General features: G+C 38.8%; 1 long non-coding RNA gene across 2 annotated transcripts in view; it reads left to right on the top strand.

Annotated features, from left to right (window-relative positions):
• LOC116276696 (uncharacterized) overlaps positions 1 to 10096 on the top strand; it is a 53721-nt gene extending 43625 nt beyond the window's left edge. For both annotated transcript variants that reach the window (XR_012077937.1, XR_012077942.1), the window contains 2 exons: positions 1831 to 1913; positions 9958 to 10096. This is a non-coding gene — a long non-coding RNA (uncharacterized lncRNA). The remainder of the gene's footprint in view (positions 1 to 1830; positions 1914 to 9957) is intronic.
• The last annotated feature ends 12779 nt before the right edge of the window (positions 10097 to 22875 follow it).

Here is a 22875-nt window from a genome sequence, read left to right as displayed (position 1 = left end):
GCCTACTTAGATACTAATAGATACTAAGAAAAAACAAAAAACCACACTCCTTTGCTCCCTCGTGCATCATAAATGAAAGGTCTAATATAAAGAAGACACTTTAGTAATAGAGCATTTGGCCCAAACGTCAACTTGAGAATTAAAATATAATGCGTTTTAAAATTTAATCTCTGATAATGTAACAGAGGTCTCAAGAGGTTAAATACATTATTCCAAATTACCTATTTGGAATAGCTAAATACATACCTAGCCAATTGCATTCTTTTTTTAAAATGTATTTTTATTGAAGTCTAGTCAGTTTACAATGTTGTGTCAATTTCTGGCATATAGCACAATGCTTCAGTCCTACATGAACATACATATATTCATTTTCATATTATTTTTCACCATAAATTACTACAGGATATTGAATCTAGTTTGCTGTGCTATACAGTATGAACTTGTTGTTTATCTAGAAGGGATCAATTGGAATTTTGAGATTTGCAGATACTAATGTATGTAGAATGAATAAACAACAAGCTCATACTGCATTCTAATTTTTGAGAATGATTTAGAGTTTGAACAGTCTTCTTTTCGGATTTTCACAACTGTATGACAGTGTTTGTGTGCGGTGCCCAATTTCTTCTGTCGTTCTGAGCCTTGTGCTGAAAGGCGGGGTTTATGTCCTTCTCTGAAAGAGCAGAATGCAGGTCTCTGTCTTCCTTGTCTAGTCACCCTCACAGTACAAGATCCATGATCTTTCCAAAACACACACCAAATATCCCCTTTCTATATTTTTAGTTTGAGCTAAATTGTTGTAAAATTAGAGAGAAGGTTCAGACTAATATCCAGAGTGTCTTTATTTCTCCCAAGTTGACTAGCTTTTATGTGCAAAAGCATACTTGTGTGATTTGATACGTTGCTCTATTTTAATCATCAACTCACAGCACTTGTTCATCAATATGTTGATCTTTCTGTTGCCCGAGAGCAGGTCCAATTAGATCTGAGTAAAGGTGTCTTAAAACACTGAACTGAGGGATAGCACGCATGCAGACATAAAGAAGAGAACTCAGTCACTTTACTCTTCTACAGTCACTCCAGGGCGTGGTTTATGTAGTAATTAAGTAAGAGTGGAAGTAAACACTGAAAAAGTTTGACATGGATGCAGGGGTCAGATTGTCTACCACTTAGGGATAGGGTCACAGGGCTCTGTTTTTTCAAGCTTTCTACCTGCAAATGACACCCACTCCTCCACTCCCACGTCATCGGCTGACACAAATCACATGACTGTGGCCAACTTCAAGGGGCCATGAAGCCCCGTTTTACCACATAACTGAGGAGGGAGAGCAGAAATGATGCTGGGATACTGGTGTCAAATACCGAGGTTCTATTCTCCATCCTGAGTAAAAATATACCTCCTCCTTTTTGTGGGGAAATAGAACTCCCCAGATTTCTCAGTGCCCCTGTGCAAAGCTGCAGCCTTCTGAGACAAGGAAGCGTACAGGACGTAAAGATAGGCAATGTTTGTTTTTTTTTTCCTGGAAGCCTTTTACCCTGCATGTATTAGGAGAATCAGACCTGTGGCAATTTGGACTCTGTCCCTAGGTTAAGTCCCAAGGTGCCAGAAAGACTGGAAAACTCTCCTCCCAGCTGTTTACATTCCAAATCCTATGAAACCCAGAACTTGGCAGCTTCTCTAGGTCCCAGAAGCAGGAGACATTCAGTGTTTATCTGGCCCTTGGAAAGATGCATTTGCATTCCAGAAGTTCAGGGTGAGAATCCAGGATTCTTGCCATTACTTCCCAAAAGAGCAAAAGTTATTATTCTTTCTTAATCCTCTCTTTTCAAAAGGGTCGGCAGATAGCTGTCTATCTACTGGACGCAGAGAAAATGCACTATTTCCCGTTCCTTTGGAGTTGTAGAAGTTTGCGCAGGTAGGACATTTTCCCTGACTTTCCTTCAGTCACCTTTGGGGTAAGAATCCAGCTGTGAGGGACCACAATGGCATTATTTGCTTTTTAAGTGAAAAATAATTGTCTGTCTTGGATACAGAATGCCTCCTTCTCATTTGCACATTCAGGATAAAATTTATATAAAGATCAATATTAAAAATCCAACACTTCTCTAAGGGACCCCAGCCAGACCCAGACACAGCATCAAGCTCCAGCCCCTGGTGAGTGCCTGGTCTCCACCTCCCAGGGTGATGCGGGAGTGCGGGGGTTTCTCCATGAAGTCCAGGTGTGGCCCATCTCGACCTGGAGATTTACAATGGTGATAGCTATTTGCCTGGATAAACTCAGTCTACAATGACCCATCAGGTTCAGGATAAGCACAATGAACACTCTGGGTGGGGAAGGAGGGGAACGGGGGTCCCATGGCCAAGCTGTCCATCCATTGGTGACATCCTGCTGGACCACAAATCCAGCGCCCTCAACCCTCCCACCCCTCACTCACCCACGTTCTGTGGTCTGAATGTTAATGCCTGCCTCCCCTATGTATCTATGTGCACTCCGGACAGCGAGCTCTCTGTAGGATAGACTTTCACACCTCTGCAGCTGGAGCCTTCCCCATCCATTGCTGGATCTACTTAACAGTTAATTAAATATGAATATGTGTGATTAAAGCTCAGTGAGGAACTAACTACTCAGCAAAACTTACCCCGAGCAAAGATTCACAGCCGGGATGATGGACCCATGCAATCTCCCACCTTCTCAACAATGTCTCATTTTTCACCCTTTGAATCTTTCTAATGGCATTATACTGCCTGAAATTTACTTCTGGCATTATGGGTAAAATTTTTAGTATTAGTAATAAAAATCCAATAATTCTGGTCCCTACGTACATGGAAAATGAAACACATTTCTCATACACTCTTAAAGAGTCACGTGAAAAAATGAGGCTGAAATAAATCAAACACACAGCCAGGTTGAACAGAAATACAAGTCTGGGAAATCAATTCAGAAAACTGAAATCAAGTCTTTTTTTGATTGAAAACTCTAAATTGAGGAATAGTGCTACTCACCTCAAATTTTCTTTTGTATGAAGAATTTAATGAACTTGTACACTCAGTGGGTATATATATATATATATATATTTGAATAGTATCTCAATAATTACACCATGTGTATTCATAAAAGGCTCTAATGCTTCTTGCTTGATACAGTGTTACTCAAAGAATTTCTGTTGGCACTCAGATGAAATGTTTTCTGATAAGACAACAAATGTCATATTTAAAATTAACCTTAAACAAAAATAGAAGGTGTGAACATGAAAGTCACATGGAATTTATTCTTCTCTCCTCCCCTTATCTGTCTTTTAAACTTCCTCCTTTCTGTCCTTCCTTGCATTTGTTTATGGAAGAGACAAATTTTATTCTAACACATTCATGCTCTCAACATATAGTCATTGAATGCCTACTACACAATATTTCTATTCTGTAATATTCTGAGGTTTGGCAAAATATTTTATATGTATTGAATTTAAAAACGTTTTTTTTTTGAGTTTGTAGTGCCTTTGTGAAGTTTAAAAATCCAAGTGACATATACAAAGAGATGCAGTTAGATATCTAGTCATTGTCCCTGTCCCTGGCCACCCTGAGTCGACTGAATTCCCTTAGGGAACCAGGTTTTTTGTGTTCCTGTGTAAACTTCCAGTGTTCATGTAAATACAGGCAAATGTAAATATATATCATTACCTTCCTAAACAAATGGTGTGACACTGTTATGTACGTTGACTATGTGTTGTGTCTGCTTGTTTGTGTTGTTGTATTTTGTTTTTGTTTTATTCACTTAACTATGTATCCGGGAGAATTTTCCATATCAAGGTATAAAAAAGTCTTCAATTTTTTTTCTTTTTTCAGTTTTATTAAGTAGAATTATTATAGTTTGACTGCACATATACATTATATTGCATGTAAAAACGTCTTCAACTGAAAAAAAATTACATATGTAGCAACACCATAGTCTGTTTAATCCAGTCCCCTTTAGATGGACATGACTAATTGTCACTGGTTCATTTGCTGACGGAAAAGTACTGCAAGAAAATAACTGTCTGCATAAAAATCATTTAGGTGCTTCTGTAGGGTAATTTCTCGTAAGGATATTTGCCGGATAAAAGCTTTTTAATTTTGTTCAGCTTTATCAAATTGCTCTCTGTATAGGCTGTGGTATTTTGTAACCCCACCAGAAATGAATGCAAATGTTTTTTTTTTCATACAACTTCACCAACAGAGTATATTGTCAAACATTTTGAATTTTGACCAGTATTAATACAGGCAAAACACGTTATTGTATTTTATTAGGGTTTATTTTTCGTGAATGAGGTTGCACATTTTTTATTTCTCAGGGAATATTTTTATTTGATTGTCAAAGAATCATGCGCGTCTTTGCTTATTTTTCTATTGAGTTGCTGGCTTTTGTCTGAATTCCTAGGTATTAGTGTATTGGGAAGATTACAGATTGCCTGCAACGAAGTTTCTTTATATTTTTAAGTTGGACACTTGTCTTTCTTTTGATCACTTTGTGATTAGTTTTTTCTTGTAATGGCATTTAAAAGAAACTCCCTGATAATTTTATCACTTACTTTAATGATTTCTACACTTTACGTGAGGGTTAGAAAAGTTTCCTTCTCCACACTAATGTTATAAAAAATAATGCATCTGTGTTTATTTTTCATACCTTTATTTCCCTTTTCTTAACATAGTTGCAATATCATGCAGATGTGAACTGGAGGATTTCCAGACAGTGTTTTAGTTTAACCACAATTTGTAAAAAGCCAAAGGTCAAGAACTGTCTTGCTGTCAAAGGGCAGATTCTGGACGTGGCATTCCTGATACAATGTCACGTTTGTAATTTCAACACCAGATCTTACTTCATGAACGTCTTCCCGCCCTCTGCAGAAATTTACAAAAAATGTAGCAATTCTTTTGTTATTCCCTGAAAATGAACATAATAGCCCAGGCTGATGAAGTTACTGCCATAGGGCCCTATTGATAGAGAATGTGACTCCTGTCCATGTAGGGTCACATTCCTTCCATTCCAAAGACATGTGTGGCCCTCCTTCCCCACAAAAGAGAGCTTTTCCACAGTTGCTCACATTTCATTGTACTTGTGTAAGTGGGCACATCTATTATGCACAGTGAGGGCTCAGGAAGACGGGCTGTCAGGGAAAAATGAAGCCCCCAGATGCCATACAAGATGTATGTGCTCTCCTCCAGCTGGAGACACAAGCCCAGAAAGTCTGCCCAGAGGTCACCGGGAATGAAGAAAGCAAAAAATGTCCTTCAAATGTTTTCTCGATGTCGAAAATTGTGTGTATTTAGGATTTTTGGAGAGTTATTATTGCCCAGTTGAAGCAACCTTATTTGCTAATGAAGAATTTAAAATTACGTAAGAAAACAATGTTAAAACCTTGTGCTTATAAATGAATAATAATCATTAAAAGTGTTCTGGTTACTCAATATAAAAATAGCGAAAAAACTTAGAGGTAGAATTCACAAAAGGGAAATACATCTGGCCTATAATCATAAAAATTCTAAGATAACCTTGAAATGGTGTATCATGTCTCTGTATAATACTGTTGAAGTTATTTTTTCAAAAGGAAATATCCAGTGATGGTGGAGGTACAGTAGAAAGGGCTTTAGATGGACTGCCAACACAATGTGACCCCTTTGTGAAGAGATTTGGGTATGAATGTAATGGCAAAATACTGTGACCTAATAAAGCACTACTTATAGCCAAAGGAAATACTCTGAGACTAGTACAAATTTTTATATACAAGTATGGTCATTGAAATATTATTTATGACAAAGACGAAATTCAGCCCTCTTCCTGGCCACAAATGAAATGTCCAAACATAGGGTTAAAAGTTAAATAAATTGTGGTATATTGATAATATGGAAGATCACGTTCAATCACATAAAATTAGTATTTTTGAAGGAAATCTAATAGCATGGAAAAATGCAGCATAGCACCATGCAAAATGAAAGCTAGAAGTGTATCTCTATTTGCATGTTTATCTGTGTATACAGACACAAGGCATAAAGCAGTGTTTTAGAGAACACATTCTCTCACACACATAAAAACTTACATTATTGGAAGTAAAGCTCCAGGAGGTTAACAGTAGATATTATTACCTGATAGGATTATATAATTTACATTTCCTCTTTATATTTTCAGTGTTTTCCACAGTTTCCTCTATTAGGTATATATAAGTAAAATTTCTAACTGAAAAATTTTACTGGGGGTGGTTATTATATTTCTTCTTGTCTCTAACTTGCGTCCATCACCAATCATTTTTGCAGGATTATCAGGCAAACCAACAGTCACTTTACTGCACTCAGTTTTATAATACAGAGTTTCAGGGGTCAGTCCCAGAGTCACACAAAATTTTCAAAGCTAAAATAAATATATGCTCTTGCAAGAATGATAGTAAAGATGCGTATTTATTTATGTCCCTCCATTTTAACACTTAGCAGGTGTTATTTCTGACAGATCTGTGTTATTTCACCTTTTTTTTTCCTCAAAAAAAAAAAAATCCCTGAGCCCTGACTGGGACTCATTAATAGAGAACTTTAAGTCAACCACATTATAATTACAAGACAGAGGCATATTTTCTTAGGTACATGGACGATTATGCAAAAATGAGCAGTAATTCAAAAACAGCATTATCACATAAGTATTGAAAGGCACTATGCCTTTAAATCTGGCATCTGGGAACTTTCCAACTTAAAGACATCTTTAAATTCTTAAATTTTAAAATTTACTTTTACTGAAATATTGTTGATTTACAATGTTTCGGGGGTGTAGCAAAGTGATTCAGTTATATATACATATAAATATATATATTCAGATTCTTCTGCATTATAGCTTATTACAAAATATTAAATGCCTATACAGTAGGTCCTTGTTTATATATTTTATGTACAGTGGTCTGCATGTGCTAGTCCCAAACTTCTAATTTATCCCTTCTCCCTCTTTCTCCTTTGGTAACTGTAAGTTTGTTTTCTGTGTCTGTGAGTCTGTTTCTGTTTTGTAAATAAGTTCATTTGTATCATTTTTTAGATTCCACATATGAGTAATATCACATAGTATTTGTCTTTCTCTTTCTTTCTTCACTTAGTATGACAATCTCCAAGTCCATTCGTGTTGCTGTAAATAGTATTATTTCCTTCTTTTTTATGGCTAATATTCCATTTTATACAAAACACACACACACACACATATGCGCGTGTATATATATATATATATATATATATACACACACACATACCGCATTTTCCTAAGCCAATTGTCTACTGATGGACATTTAGGCTGCTTCTATGTAAGTAGTGCTGCTGTGAACACTGGGGTTCATGTATCTTTTCAAATTAGAGTTTTCATCTTTTCTGGATATAGGCCCAGGAGTGAGATTGCTGGATCTTATGGCAGCTCTATTTTTTAGCTTTTAATAAAAATTAAAAAAGGCATCTTTGAATCAAGGGCATTTCTTGAATTATCCAGATTGGTTTGATGTGACTGAAACCCAGTGCACATTTGCATATTCGTCCAGCTCATTGTGAATTTTATCTGATTTAGAACTGAAATGGTGGCAAAAATATTCCTCTGACTTAGTTATTATTTAACTCTTCGAGCACTAATGTTGTATTAGCTGCTGTACAAGCGAATTATAATATTCCTCCAAGGTTCCACCTTTGAGACAATCTTTGTTTAATTTAGGAATTGAGATAACTGGATATTTCTAAGTCGCCTCATTTATCATGCAAAAACATAGTCGCAGAATCCCGAGGAGATGACAGTTCGCTCTCTCTGAGTTCCTCACCATCTCATCTCCAAAAGTGAGATTTTCCTTTCCAAGGGTAGTTCTTGCCATGTCAACATTAAGGATGCTAGGTTCTCACAAAGACGCTGACTCCAGGATTGATGTTTGCCAACAGTTTTCAAATCCCACCCGTCGCCTCCCCCTCTGCCCTTCATCTGAATAAGCTGATAAGAAAGTCCAGTTTTCCCTCCTTTGGCATCAGCAGTAAATTTGAACCCTGCAAGTTGTGATCCGCCAGCTTGACTCCTCACCCATCCCTGCCGCCTAATTACAATAGGAGCAAAGCCTGTCTCCTTTCCCTGCAATTTCTAAAGCCACTTTCAGACCTGCTTGGGAGCCTGCAAAAGTTTCCCCAGAAAGTCTCATTGTGTCAGCAATAAACCTTTCACACCCTCTCAGTGTGTGTGCAGCGATGCTAAATCTCTCCATCGGAACCAGGTTCTGGGTGGGATCCGTCCTGCCTTTGTGAGCTGATCGCAGCACGGATGCAGTGGATCTCTGAAACAATTCTCATTCTCTTTCACAAAGCATTTAAGCATGTGCAAGTCATGACTGCTTCTCTGATTCTTTCTCCTTCTACCTGCTTATGTCCAGCGTGTTTTGTCATTCTCAGGGTCTGACATACGACTCACCCCTGAGAATGTGACCAAAGCCTCCAATTTTCCTTGTTCAGAGAATAATTCATAAAGCTTCTTTAGCCTTCCTGCAACCTTTCCCTCCAACGTGTTAGCTCGTTCTTGGTGGTGGCCTTGACACAGCTGGGAGCTCGTCTTCTGTGTGGATCTGTCTGTTTGGTGGCTTAGCCTCTCTGTCTATCATTCTTTTTGTGGCTGGTGTACTTCCCAGAAATTACGGTTGATTCTCTGTACACCCCCCACTGCCTCCTGCTCTGGAGAGGATGTTGAATGCGAGGTCCAAGGACTTCTTATTCTGCCCACCGTGCCGGTGGAAGGGTCATGTGCTGAACAGCAGCGCCATGCTGAACTCCACAGGGAGCTAAACTGGACCTGTGTTTTGATATGGACCTCGACCTCCACGTTCCTAGCCCAAGAGGGAAGATTAACAGATTAACCAAAATGCAGGAGGAAATGCCCCTTCCCTACTGTGAGCTCTGCCGCTGGGACTTCAGCACTGTTTCTTTGTATGACTCCCGGAAGTAAGCCTAGGTCTGTGGCCGGCGGATGTTTGGTGGAATTGAGACATTGAAACTTCCTCTTCTACTTTGAAATGTAGCTTCATCGAGTTCCAGTTGCTCTTTCTGGAATGTCAGCCTATGTGCTTTTTATCAGCTGCCATCTTATAACCCTCTTCAGCTCATAAACTATCGTTTCTGTAGCGTCATCTCTGGTGAGGACCCATATTTTTGATACACTCCCAGCCTTACATAGAACCCAAGTTTACTCACTCTTGACTCTAATTCTTCCTGTCTGGGAGGGATCTGAGTAAACGTAAGGACTTCCTAGAATCATAATTAAGACCCACCTCTCAGACCCAAAGATGTAAAGCCATTCTCTTTCTTTCAGATCTCTCTGTTGGGTCACCTGGATGAGTCTTTGTTGGGAAAACTTCAGTGCCTGTGTCTTTAGGTCTTTCCCTCTAAGGCTGCTCAGAGTTCAAGTTCTGGAAATTCCAGCTTCCTGGAGAATGACTCCCTGGCTTTCAGTGTTCTAAGAACCCAGATGGAGCAGCAATAGGGCCTCAGAATTTATCACTTAGTGTTCATATGTTCATTTAATTCCCCCTATTTTTCATTTGTGCTCATCCACTCAACAGATTTCTCCAAATCTATGAATCTTCTATTTTTTCTTGTCCATAAAACAAACATTCAGTCTTCCTGGGTTTGGGGATGGACCAGCTTCTGGAGAGGTGGAGTTGAAAGGGGATCTAGGTTTCTGACTATTTATTAAGCAGCTTTCAGTGCATCCTTTTTATTTCAGTATTCCCTGTACCCCAAGTTACAAAGCTATTTGGTGCTATGAGTAGCCTAGCCATGTGAAGATTTTGAGGTGAGGACTGGGTGCCTGGAGTGCCCTGAATAAGGATCTCTGGTCCACGTCCTTTCCAGCTTCCAACAATGTTGTTGATATATTCTTCTGTTCACATTTCTTGGTGTATGCTTTTTTCTTCAAACTTTTAATTGTAGTTTTAATGTACTTTCAGAATGGGCCAAAACTCGATCTGTATAGTCAACCCACTGTCTCTACCCGCCATCTGCCTCTTGGACTGCTATTCTTGAATTTTGTCCTAATCTGGAGTCCACAGAAGTACCCAAGACTAATAAAAATTCGTCGCTACCCAAGATTGCAGTGAATGATCTCAGAGACTTATTTAGATCTGATGCGGAATGAGATGGCTACTGCTAGCCTAACATTGACCTTGGAAGCAGCAGCAGCTACCATTTACTTACAAGTCCTGTCAAACTCAGAGCTCATGAGGCAGTTCACAGTTCTGAACTGAAGTACAATCTCAAAACCAGTTGTTACTTTTGGTAACTCTGGAACCAACTTCAGGGTGGGTGTTAGGGATGGAATGTTTGTGTCTTCCCCAAATTCAAATATTGAAACCCTTATTCCCAATGTTATGGGATGTGGAGGTGGGGTCTTTGGGAGGTCATCAGAGCTAGATCGGGCCATGAGGGTGGGCTTCTCAAGACAGAATTAGCGGCCTTACAAGAAGAAGAAAAGAGAGACATCTGAGTGTGTGTACGCACTGGGGAAAGGCCATGTGAGGACACAGTGAGAAGGCAGGTGTCTGTAAGCCAGAAAGAGAGCTCTCACCTCGACCTAAATCTACCCGCACCCTGACGCTGGACGTCCCAGCCTCTCGCTGTGAAAAATCAACTTCTGTTCTCTAATCCACCCAGTCTGCAGCTTTTGTTATGGCTGCCTGAGCAGACTTAGACAGTGGCCAGCCCTGCCTGTCTGGACAGGAATGATAAAATACAGTGCAACAGCATTTCCTAGTGTTTCTAGGTCTTTGGCTGAAATTGCCTCTCCAGACTTTAAGAGATAAGCACTTAACCATGAGAACCATCTGGATATTAATTATAATTAAAAGTTGTACTCTGAAAGCCATGTAGGCTTGAGAGAGAAACACAGTAATGAAAATGTTTTGTTCTGAGTCTCCAAGCTGCTGGCTTTTACTGGAGACAGTGGCTGAATCTTTTCCCTTGACTGAGTTACAATTGAGAAGTGAACTTATCGTAAGAGATTTAAAATGTACAATACAGTAATTTGATGTGCATATACAGTGTAAAAGGAATCCTCCCACTGAGTTAACACGTCCATCACTTCATGTTATTTTTCTTCTGCTTTTTCCCCCCTTTGGTGAGAACATGTAAGTTCTACTCTCTTAGCAAATTTCAATTATACATTACAGTGTTATCAACTATAGACACCGTGTTATACATCAGATTCTCAGATCTCACTCATCTTATAATGGAAGGTTTGTCCTTTTTAGTCAAATTCTCCTTATTTCCCCCACCCTCTGGCCCCTGGAAACCACCCTTCTACACTCTGCTTCTATGAGTTGGACTTTATTTTTAGATTCCACACATAAATGATACCAAGAGGTATTTGTCTTTCTCTGTCTGGCTTCTTTCACTGAACATCACGCCCTTCAGTTTCATTCATGTTGTTGGAAATACAGAGTCTCCTTTTTCCTAAGGCTGAATGATACTTCAGGAAGAAAGGGAAACCACATCTTCTTTATCCTTTCATCTATTGATGGACACAGCCTGTTCCCATGCCTTGGCTCTTACAAATAATGCTGCTGTGGACATGGAGGTACAGCTATATCTTTGAGATGATGAATTTGTTTGGATATATATCCAGAAGAGGAGAAAACCAATCTTGAAATTTATTTGGAACCATAAATGACCCTGAATAGCCAAAGTCGTCTTGAGAAAGGAGAACAAAGCTACTGGAGACATCACACTTCCTGATTTCAAACTATATCACAAAGCTGTAGTAACTAAACAATGTGATATTGGCATTAAAAAAAAAAAACAGACAAATGGATCAATGGAAGAGAAGAGAGTCCAGAAATAAACCTTGTGTATATGGTCAATTTTTGTCAAGAGTCAAAAATATACAATAGAAGAAAAGTCTCTTCAATACATGTTGTTGGAAAAATTGGACAGCCATGTGCAAAAGAATGAAATTGGCCACTATTTTACACCATACACAAAAATTAACGCAAAATGGATTAGAGACTTGAACAGAAGACCTGAGAGTCTTAGATGTCTAAGACCTGAATGTCTAAGAAGAAAACAAAAGGGGTAAATTCCCTGACATCAGTCTAGGCAACATTTTTTTTTTTTTTGGATTTGACAGCAACAGCAACGGAAACAAAAACAAACCACTGGAACTACATCAAACTAAAAAGTTTCCGCACAGCAAAGGAAATTACCACTGAACAGAGAAGGAAATCTATGCACTGGGAGGAAATATTCGTAAACCACATATCCAATAAGGGGTTAACATCCAACATACACAAGAAACTCATAAAACTCAATTAAAGAAAACCAGTTAAAAAACATGAGAGGATCCAAGTAGACATCTTCCCAAGGAAGACATACCAATGGCCAAAACATACACGAAAAGGTGCTCCACATCACTAGCCATCAGGGAAATGCAAATCAAAACTACAGCGAGGTATCGCCTCACACCTGTCAGAATGGCTTTTATCAAAAAGCCAATAATAACACATAGTGTTGAGTAAAGGACACCCTCCCACGCTGTTGGTGGGAATGTGAACTGGAACAGCTCCTGTGGAGGACAGTACGGAGCTTCCTCAAGAAATTAAAAATAAGACTACCATATGACCGAGCAGTTCCACTCCTGGGCATCTACGCAAAGGAAAGGGGGAATAAACAATTTCATTGAGGAGCTGATAAAATTCGTCAAGGAAAATCTTTATCCATGCCGACTACTGACCCTTGGGTGAGTGCTATGAGAAGGGCATTCACCACAAAAGGACGCACATCCAACTTTCACATCCCTACTCAGGCAGTTACACGAAAGAGCTGTGTCCCTGAAAAGACTGGCTTGCAGGAAAGGAGAGGCTGAAACCAGAAGAAAACGAGCCGCAGAGTGAGGAGGAGATAATAAAGTGAATGCGTCCAACGTAAACCATTCTGGTAAGTGGTTCAGACTTGACAGGAAACCCAGAGGGGGAGGAGCTTAATGAGAGGTGAACCGTCTAGGGCAGGATTGTTTGTTTTGTTTTTTTTTTCCAGGATAAGAAATGTGAGCTTGTTTTTAAAAGGAAGAGAAAGCGTCAAGAGTGAAGGGAGGTAGAAGGTAAAGTAAGTGGACATAATTAAGAAAGAAAATTCTTGGAGCAGACAGGAAGGGAGGGGACCCAACACGCAGGGGAAGGGATTAGCTTTGGACATCAGCAGGAACAGAGTGAAAAGAGATAAACACGGTTCAAGATAAGCTCGATGTGGCAGGGAGGGAATTTGAAGGAACTCATACCTCACAGTGTTTTCTTCTTGAACTTGGAGACTTAGTTATCTGTTAGGAATTTAGATTAAACAAATTAAAAATAAAACTGGGACAACTGATACGAAATGGGAACACGATGTGAGTAAAGGTAAATAAACTGTAGAGCAGCCCTGATGGATAAGCTCAGAGTCTGGTCTATGCAGAGAACTTGCAAGCCCTCGGTGGGATTATTTTCTCACCATTTTTGGTGAGTTTGGTGCTGAGTCACCACTTAAGAGTGCAATTGAGAAGTAGGTCTTTATGGTAAATAAAACATTCAGTGATGAATTAGGTTTATGAGGCTGACGGATTATGTTAATTTTACAAAAATTCTGCAATGATGTAGTGCAATGGAAAACAACTGGAATTTGAAATAGATCTGTGGTTCGATGTTAGCTATGCTATCCGTGGTGTCATCCTGGGCATGCTAAGTACTCACTGAAGCTCAATTTTTGCAAGTATAAAATGGAAGTAATAATACGATCAAGTGAGATATTTTGTTATTTTTATTATCGTATTATTATCTTTATTGTTGCTTTAGCCTCATGAAAAACAAGCTGGCGTGTGATAAAACTCTAACCTCTGGATGGAAGAAGTACGAAAGATGTATTGTCAGGAGACCTTGAGGGATGGGAGATGTTGTGACGAAAGACTGTAATTTCCAAAGATGGTCACAACGGTACCTCTCAAGTCATGTGATTTTCTGACGTGTCTTTCACGCGCCTTCCATTGAGAGGTTAGACTTCCATCCCATGCCCTTGAAACACAGACGGCTGTTGAGACTGTTTCGACTGGTCAAGTTTGACCCAAGTGTTATTTGGTGACTTCCAAGCTCAAGTCATAAGTAGAATTTCAGCTTCCATCTTTCTCACTGAACCAGTCCCTGTGGAGTCTTGGCTGAAATATGAGTAGTTCTACTGCAATGAAGTCACCATGATGTCAAGAAGTTCAGGCTGTCCCACCCAAAGGAGACCACATGGAAAAGCTATGAGATTATGGGAAGAGAATGAGATAGATGGTCAGCCCCAGTTGTCCCATTTTCACCTGTAACCTCACTGCAATTTCATGAGTCACTTTGAGCTACATCTGCCCAGCCAAGTTACTTATGGATTTCTAACAGATAAAAATCATGAGAAATAGTATTGTTGTTTTATGACACTAAGATTTTTGGGAGATTTGTTTTACAGCATTAGTAACTGATATGATTATTTCCCCAGTCTTTCTCAAATTTATTTCTTAAAAGATTTCCTCAACAAGCTTGTTTGTTTCAAACTCACATGTACGTATATAAGATCTACTTTTACTTTTATAAGATCATTTAATTTACTTATATAAGATCACATATTATTTACTAAAATAATATCATTTACTTATGTGAGATCATTGTTCAGATTTAGGTCTAAATTGGCTTGTTTATCTCTAGATAAAAGAGAGAATGCATTTGATATCTTCAAACTATTGCTTTCCAACCTATGGAATTTTCTTAAATACAGCAAGTATTCTTCATGTCAGCAATGGAGTAAAATGTCATTTAAGTCCTCCGCAGACCTCTCTGCGTGAAAGCGGGAAGTCAGCATTAGTATGTAGGGTGAGGAGAATTGTGGTCCTTACACTACACATAAATCAGGTCCTTTAAACTGTAGCTTCCCTGTCCTTGGGGATGCCCCTGCTGAAAGCATGTCTTAAACAGCACCCCATTTCCAGAGTTAGAGAGAATGTGGATTAATTACACTGTGGAATCTGTTCTCTGTTCATATGCATTCTGTTCCTTGAGCATTGCTTCACCCAGAGGCTGAGTATGTGTGAAAAGCACGGTTAGAGTCTGGCTCAATGTTGCTGGAATCACAGTGGCTATGATTCCACTTTGCTGACCACTTGGAAGCCAGACATATGTCAATGGATACAGAATTTTGATCATCTTTAGTTCTATCTATTGTTCAGTTAGCATCAACGATTTTTCCAGGATACTATGGAGGGCAACCTTTTTTTTTTGTATGTTTAATTCCAGCACATATGGTAAGACAGTTGCTGATAATTAGGTTTTTTTATTGGTAGAATGCATCTCCTTTTTTATTGCCTTAAATTGCAAGTACTTTGACACTTTATTTGGTATATTATGTGAACTTAAAGATACTTGTTGAATGAATATCTTTGTGTCATCAAATACCCGGATTTGAATCCCCCTCCACCATTCCTAGTTGTACGACCGCTCTCTTCCTTTGGTTCTTCATCTGTGAAATGGGGATGATAATAATAGCTTCTACTCTTTAGGGTGGACTGAATGATCCTACAGGGAAAGGATGTTAAAAAACGTGCTAGCGTATTCATAGCAAAAGCCACCTTGATGGGGGAGGGTACAGCTCAGTGGCAGAGCGCTTGCTTAGTGTGCATGGGGTCCTGAGTTCAGGTACCACCACTAAAAAAAAAAAAAAAAAAAAAAAGAAACAAAACCAAAAGCGAAATGCTGCCTTAGTCACCCAACATGCCCAGATATAGCGCCTACCCTCTTGCCCATCCCAGCAGGATAAAACTAGAGCAGTGGTTCTTCCGTTGGCTTTGGATGGGAAAACTTCTGGGTTCCCACACTTAGTGAGTTTGATTTAATTGGTTTGGGGTTGGACCTGAGTGTAGAGATTTATAAAGGCTCCCCAGCAATCCTAAAGTGCAGCCCCAGAGAAAGAAATTCTGGACTAGATGTGGTAAATAAAGGCTTGGCTACCACTCAATCTTACCGGCTTTTCCTCGGGACATCTGGGAATCATCAATAATACATCAAAATCACTCTGCTTAGATTTACAGCTCCTTTTGTGCCAGGTGAAATCCAGATAGATAATATCTTTATAATCTTAACATTGTTTAGGTTAAGACTAACGCCTCTTAAGCTAGGGTGTGTGGGTTGTTAAATTTACTGTGGCAGGGCCATCTTTGTGAGATATGAACGTCCTGATTAATCATGAATTTTACACGTGTCTATGCTTCAGAAGTGATGATTGTGTATTTCCAAACTTGCTTTGCAGGGACTACTGCTTTGATCTGGTATCAGGGAACAGAATGGCTGGTACCCTGAAGAGGCACATGTTGTGCTGTAAGAATTCCTTAAGCATGATGTCGGCAGCTGACAAGATGAAAAATGGCTCTGTGATTCATTTCCAGTCTCAGGCTTATAGAAGCACTTAAATATTTTGAAATGCCCTCCCACATCCTGTGATTGTGCTAAATCAGAACTGAAAAGCTCTCAGCAGGCTGGATGTGATCCCAGGGTTAAGATCCCCTATTCTTTATTTTCTTTTTCACAACACACTTAGTGCTAGAAAAATAAAGTTTATGAGGAAGTATTAAGTATGCTTAACAGGCACATTTGAGCTCCAACTCTACTATCCTACTCAGTTATAAATTATCTCCTAAAGTGAAAAATGAAATAAAAAAGGCCCATACTTCTCACATGCCCCTAAACACCAAGCGCATGGAATGGAAAAACGCATCCGTGGATCCATGGAGCCATTTGCAATTCCAGAACATTCTGGGTCGGTCTTTCAAATCTTCTGTGCTTTGATGCTTTGTAAAGTTACTCTTAAGCAATGTTGTGTCTGTGACCCTGAGTCAGGTGACCAGGCCAGTGGACCCTCTTCGTGTGTTGCCGCTGACACAGAGATGCTTCTCACGTCCTTGAATGTATGGACTTTGAAAGTAACACTGGAAACCAGATGGGAAACACATGTTGATCCCATTCAGAAAACACCACTCTTTGCTTAGATTCAACATAAGCTCTGCATCGAGGAAGAATGAGAGGTCATTAAAGAGCAACAGACGCTCACTTGAAATGCACAAACAATAACGCGAGAGCCCACAGAGACGGTCCGGCTGAGACTGCTTCTAGCTGTTCGTGGCCAGAAGGGGGGAGCCCTGAAATTTCCAGATAGCTGACTATATGATACTCAAATAACGGACTGTATTTTTAAACACAGACTTATGACTGTCATAGTCATTATGTTTTATTCATCCAACGAACATGTCTAGAGCCCGTACCAGGGGTCACGCATTATGATAGGAGTTGGGACCTCGTGGTGACAAGATGAGCAGGGTCTGTTTCACCATGGAGCCCTCAGGGGCATCAGAGAAGCACCAAGAGGAAATGATGGCGTATATATAGCAGCAGAGCCAACACGGGTAAGTCCACCAAAATCTGGAGAGATCCAAATGCGTGTAGGGAACTTAGTATATGTGAGACGCTCTCCTAAATGTCCACCCAGAATAGCTCGTTTAATCTTGCAAGTCTGTGAGGTGGACTCAGTTAATACTCTTCTTTAATATTGGAGAGAAATGAAACACAGAGAGGCTAAGTCACTTGCGCAGGGTCACCCAGCTAGCAAGCGCCAGGGCTGAGGGGCTCTCCTTTCCAGATGGCCTGGTTCTGTTTTATATTTTGAGCTCTATTACAGGCCAGTATTACAATGATTAGACACTCATGTGTTTTAAGAGAAAGCATATTCGTTCAAGTAATTCTAACACAATAAGCCTTCGGTCTTCACGATCTGACGCCATGGGACACGTTCAGGAGAGAAAGGACCGGCAAGAAAACTTGAATGAGAGCCAACAGAGAGACCACAGAGAGAAAGGGCTGCTTTCTGTGCAATGCCTTAATGTTCAAAATCTTTTTAGAAGCATGAGTCTTATGTTTTCAAATTTAAAAATAATTAGTATGTATTGTAGAACATTTGTAAATACAGAAAAGGAAAAAGGCCAAGAGTCCTCAGTGATCAACATTGCTATCCACAGAGAACATCTGGCTTCTTACTGTTCTTCTTTCTGCATGACTTTCATACATAATTATGATAATGTGACAGTAACTATGAAGCCAACCTGCAGCCTCCTTCTCACATTTATTACTATAATGTGGACGTATCTCATGGCACAAAAAGTTATTTCTAAACTTTATTTTTGAAAGCAGTCCCGGGATGTGCAAATACTACTATATATAAAACTGATGAGAAACATATTTTTTCTGTATAGTACAGCGAACTGTATTCAATATCTTGCAGTAACCCATAATGAAAAAGAATATGAAAATAAATATATGTGTGTATAGGTCTGATTGAAACGTTATGCTATACACCAGAAATTGACACATTGTAACTGATTATACTTCAATTAAAAAAAAAGCAGTCTGCATCCACCCCCTGCGGAGAAGGGCATTCTCTTCTGCACTATTCCTCGATACCAGTGTTACCCAGAACACGAACCTTACCTGTGTCAGCCTGGTGGTTTCGGAGTGAATATGTCCTTTTTTTTTAATCTTTACCATATCAGGAAGGATGGTCTGGCACTGCGGAAAAATTTTTAACCAAAAGCATTGAGAGAGAGAGAAAAAAGAAAAGGTTTCAGTAAAGAGCATGCATTCTGAAAGGAGGAGGCTTGAATTTTATTCCTGTCAACTGCTAACTGAGTGACCTCTGAAAAGTTGTACCATTTTTAAAGAAATTCAAATGAAAATAAAGGCTTGAATCTGGGGATCACTTTGAGACTCGACACCTTAATGCTTTCTAATGTTAATATTTTGTGATTATAGTTAAATTCAATAAATAAATGCATATGTATTAGGTTATTTGATGCTTTTCAAAGATAATTCCCAGGAATTAAAAAAAAATTAATCTAGTGAGAGGGGAATTAGACAAATACTGAAAACAATGCCCATGGGATATTCTTGTCTTTTCATAAATTTCACATGTTTCAACTTAAAAGGAAATTTTTTAACCTGTCAAAATAAATAATTCACAAATTAGGATTCTTCCTAGTGGAATCGTAGATCATCTAGCATTTATTGATTTCATGTTTTAAGTTTTTCCTCATTACTGAAGATACAGTAATTAAAGAAGGCAGTTCTTCCAGGCACTGAGGCTACAATGCCTGCTTATTACTCAAACAACATTCTGGAACAAAGTACTGGGAAATATATATTTGTTACATGAATGAAACGCAGTGTTAAAAAATATTAAGGGTGGTAGACTCAACTGACTCAAAGAGTATCTCCCAAACAATTCCCTGTAGTGCTGTGGTTAACAACTTTTCTTGACTTACGTATCTAGCAAAAATGTCACCCATGTAACCACCGGTGTAACTGAGGGCAATTTAAGAGAGCTTAGCGTGATTTATCTCTGAAAAGTGGTATCCAGGAGTCAAGTGGTTTCTGATCATAGGTGGAATTTAAAAATCTTTTGCATGTACTAAATTAGAAAAGAAAGAAGTCCACTTAGTAAAAGGAAAAAAAAAACAAACAAAAATAAAACGGTTCTCTTTGTATGTGGAAAGGCAAGATAAATAAAATGTATCTGACAGAAAAAAATGTATCTTCAATGAAAATATTAATAATATATCTTCAATCAAAGAATACATGAAAATATTTTAGTGTCATGTAAAAGCAAGAAATATTGAAGATAAATACAGCTTTTTGACATTTATCCTTAACTCCTTGGCCAACCGCACCTGAATCAGAGCACTTCCTAGAGATCTTGGCTTACTTTTATGAGCCGGGTGTCTGTCTTCTCTGTTCTATTGAAGTGTAGTTGATTTACAATTTTAGTTTCAGGTGTGGAGCAAAGTGATTCAGTTATACAAATATCTATATCTATATATATATATATGTGTATCTATAGATATAAGTATTTTTTTCAGTTTCTTTTCCATTAGGCTTATTAAAAGGGGAAAAGACAGCCTTTTCTACACGACCCAGGACCGGCTCAGGTGATGTGTGTGACACCCCGTAAGGAGGCACTGCTTCTGTAGCTGTTGATATCTGAAGACAGACCCGCCTTCTGACAGCTGTGCAGTTGGTCTGTGGCCACAGTGGAAGGACCCGTGTGCTGGGGACTGTTGGCTCTTCCAGTAACCCCTGGCCCTGTCTGAGCATTTTTGATTCAAAACAATTGTCATTAGCTCCCTTCGAACTGAAAACTACTTCCAGAACTGGAAAATGCCCACGGAGAGGATGCTTCAAATGCTTTCTGAAAAAGGTCCTCAAACAATTCACCAATCAGCGACAGTCTTGGATTTCCCCCTATTTACAGGAACTTGCCTGATGCTGTGAACTCAACAAAGTTCCTATTAAGGTTTTTATTTTTTTTTCTAAATTGAGTGAGTGAAATTGTCCAGTTTTAAAGGATAGATCAGACACATTTCAGCAAATTTGAATGAGGAGGTTGAACAAAAATGTAAGTCACTTTCTTACAAAGAACAAATCAAACCATCTTTCCTTTTTATCATGAGCTATTGAGAACATTATGTTTCCTTTCCTGTTTCTTAATTTGAATATCAAATATCCTTACAATTTGATCTCCCCACTGTCAGAAGAGATACCACAGGTCTTTAATTTCCGTTCTCTTTAGTCATATTTCATGGGTTCTTTGTTCTCATTCTCCTCCAAATACCATTCAGTGGAAGATAATTAGCTATTTAAGGAAATTCAAATAAAAAATTTCAGCATATTTCCAGTATACAATGTGTGTTCTTAATATTTATTTGATTTTTTTTTCTGGAGAGCTTTTACTTTCATATAATACAAACATTATGACTGATTGGAAGTCCATTCTATAGGCCATTTCTTCCTTTATCCTAATGTTAACTGAGAAAATTTCCAGCAGAAACGATACATTTCAAGAAATCCTACATCGAGCTTGCCAAGCACAGCATGGTAGTCTCACTGCTGTGCCCCTTCGATTTATGTCAAAACAAGAAAGAACCCATCCTTCAACTCTGAAGAATTTCTTCTGATTGATTGGTTAGAGAATGAAAAATTTCCAGGAACGTATTAGACAGAAACTCGATAAAACTATTGCACTAAATACTGATGACAGGAAAGTAATGACCTTCATAGGGAAAAAAATCTCTCCCCACAAAGTATCTTAAAGATCATCTATTAAAGATTACTTCATGTTTCTCAAGAGTTACTCAAGCCAATCATGTTAAATTCATATTTGCATTTATGTATACATAGTTGGGCAGTTTAAACACCATGCTTATATCTAATGGATCATAGTTCATGAAAAAGACGCCTTTGGTCGTCAACATCTCTGACTAATTAAACACAAGCTAACAGTGAACTCAAGAATGAAGCTCATAGGATGATTCCAGCCTTTCAGTCATTAAGGAAATTGAGAAGGACCTCCTTTCTGTGAACAGAGGCCTCTCTAAATAACCAAATTAAGCCTTCTAGAATGGTTAAGGATAAATTCTTAAATTCCACGATCCAAATTGAGCTTAAGACTTAACTTAAAAAAAAGACAGAAAATGAAAATAAGATTTAAATTACTTACAAAATTACCTAATATACAGGAATATGATATATGATGTCAGTTAAGGCCGCATATTCTTCCCACTTCACTAAAAGCCAATGCTTATAGAGGATACGAAAAATGATCAAGCTCATGTTTTTCCTTATCCTTTCTCAAATGGTTGGCATATGTTAACCTCTCAGTGTTCTGAAACTGAATAGACACATTTTCATTATAAGTACCTCATAAAATGTGGCAATTTATGAATGCTTTTTGTGATGATCAGAACCAACTCTCCCAGTTTTAAAACAATAATATTTAAACTATAGAGTATAGTGACAAGCAGGCTTTAACAGCAGTGAATGATCATTTTAAACTCTTTTATCTGCTGACAGCAATGACCACTGGTTCTGTTTTCTACATTTCTTACTCTTCTTGAAATAAATGATGCAATTTCCCATGCTTAATTTCTGTAAAGATGAAATCACTTATAATGAAGGAATGCTCATTGGCACTGATTCTGTAAGAGTTTAGTGATGGTTACAGATTCTGCCTCCATTTGGTCATTTGTTCGTGTATCCATGGTAACAGCTTGGCTTTTGTGGGAACCACATTCGGCTACAGCCATCGATGTGCTGCAGTGTAAATAAACCTCAAGCAGTGTTTTGGGGGGTTGTCAAGCTAATTTATGTCTTTCAGACATTTTTTCACTGTATTATATGATATTTCACTTAGAGATGCCCACTGCTGCACCAAGTAGGGCCCCAAAATTTACTCTTCTCTCTCAAAACAGACATTGGCCATCAGATCTCTTCAGAAAATGGAACCTTGGCACCAAAGGAAATGCCATGTCCTCATTTGTTCTCTCCTAGTGCCCTGTAAAAGCTTCTGTCAAAGCATTTCCAGTGACGTAATGAATCTGTCTTTCTTGCTTGTTTTTCTCCCCATTTCGTTGAGATGTAGTTGACATGGATCATTGTACAAGTTGAAGTGCTGTCTCACTCATTCACTGCCTGTGTCTTTCCCTCACATAGACTCACGGCCATGCCCTAGAGCTTAGGTCTTATCCACCTCTGTATAGGCGGGTACCTGCCCCAAATCTAGAGTATCTAGTCATTTTTTTTAACAACTCTGTGTTGTGCCTCCTTGGAGGTAGACTAGAGTGTTGTCTGAGAACTCATCAGAAGTGTGATTATGGGCACATCTCTGACCACTCTTTGCCTCCATTGTCTCATCTATGAAATGAGTGTCATATCGCATCTATATTACAAGGTTGCCATGAGGATTAAGTGGTCAATGCAGGTAAAGTGCACGAAGTAAGGTGT

This window comes from Vicugna pacos, chromosome 2 (assembly GCF_048564905.1).
Source record: "Vicugna pacos chromosome 2, VicPac4, whole genome shotgun sequence".
Lineage (NCBI taxonomy): Eukaryota > Metazoa > Chordata > Mammalia > Artiodactyla > Camelidae > Vicugna > Vicugna pacos.
Note: the sequence above shows the minus strand (reverse complement) of the source record. Positions and strands in the feature narration are given on the sequence as shown.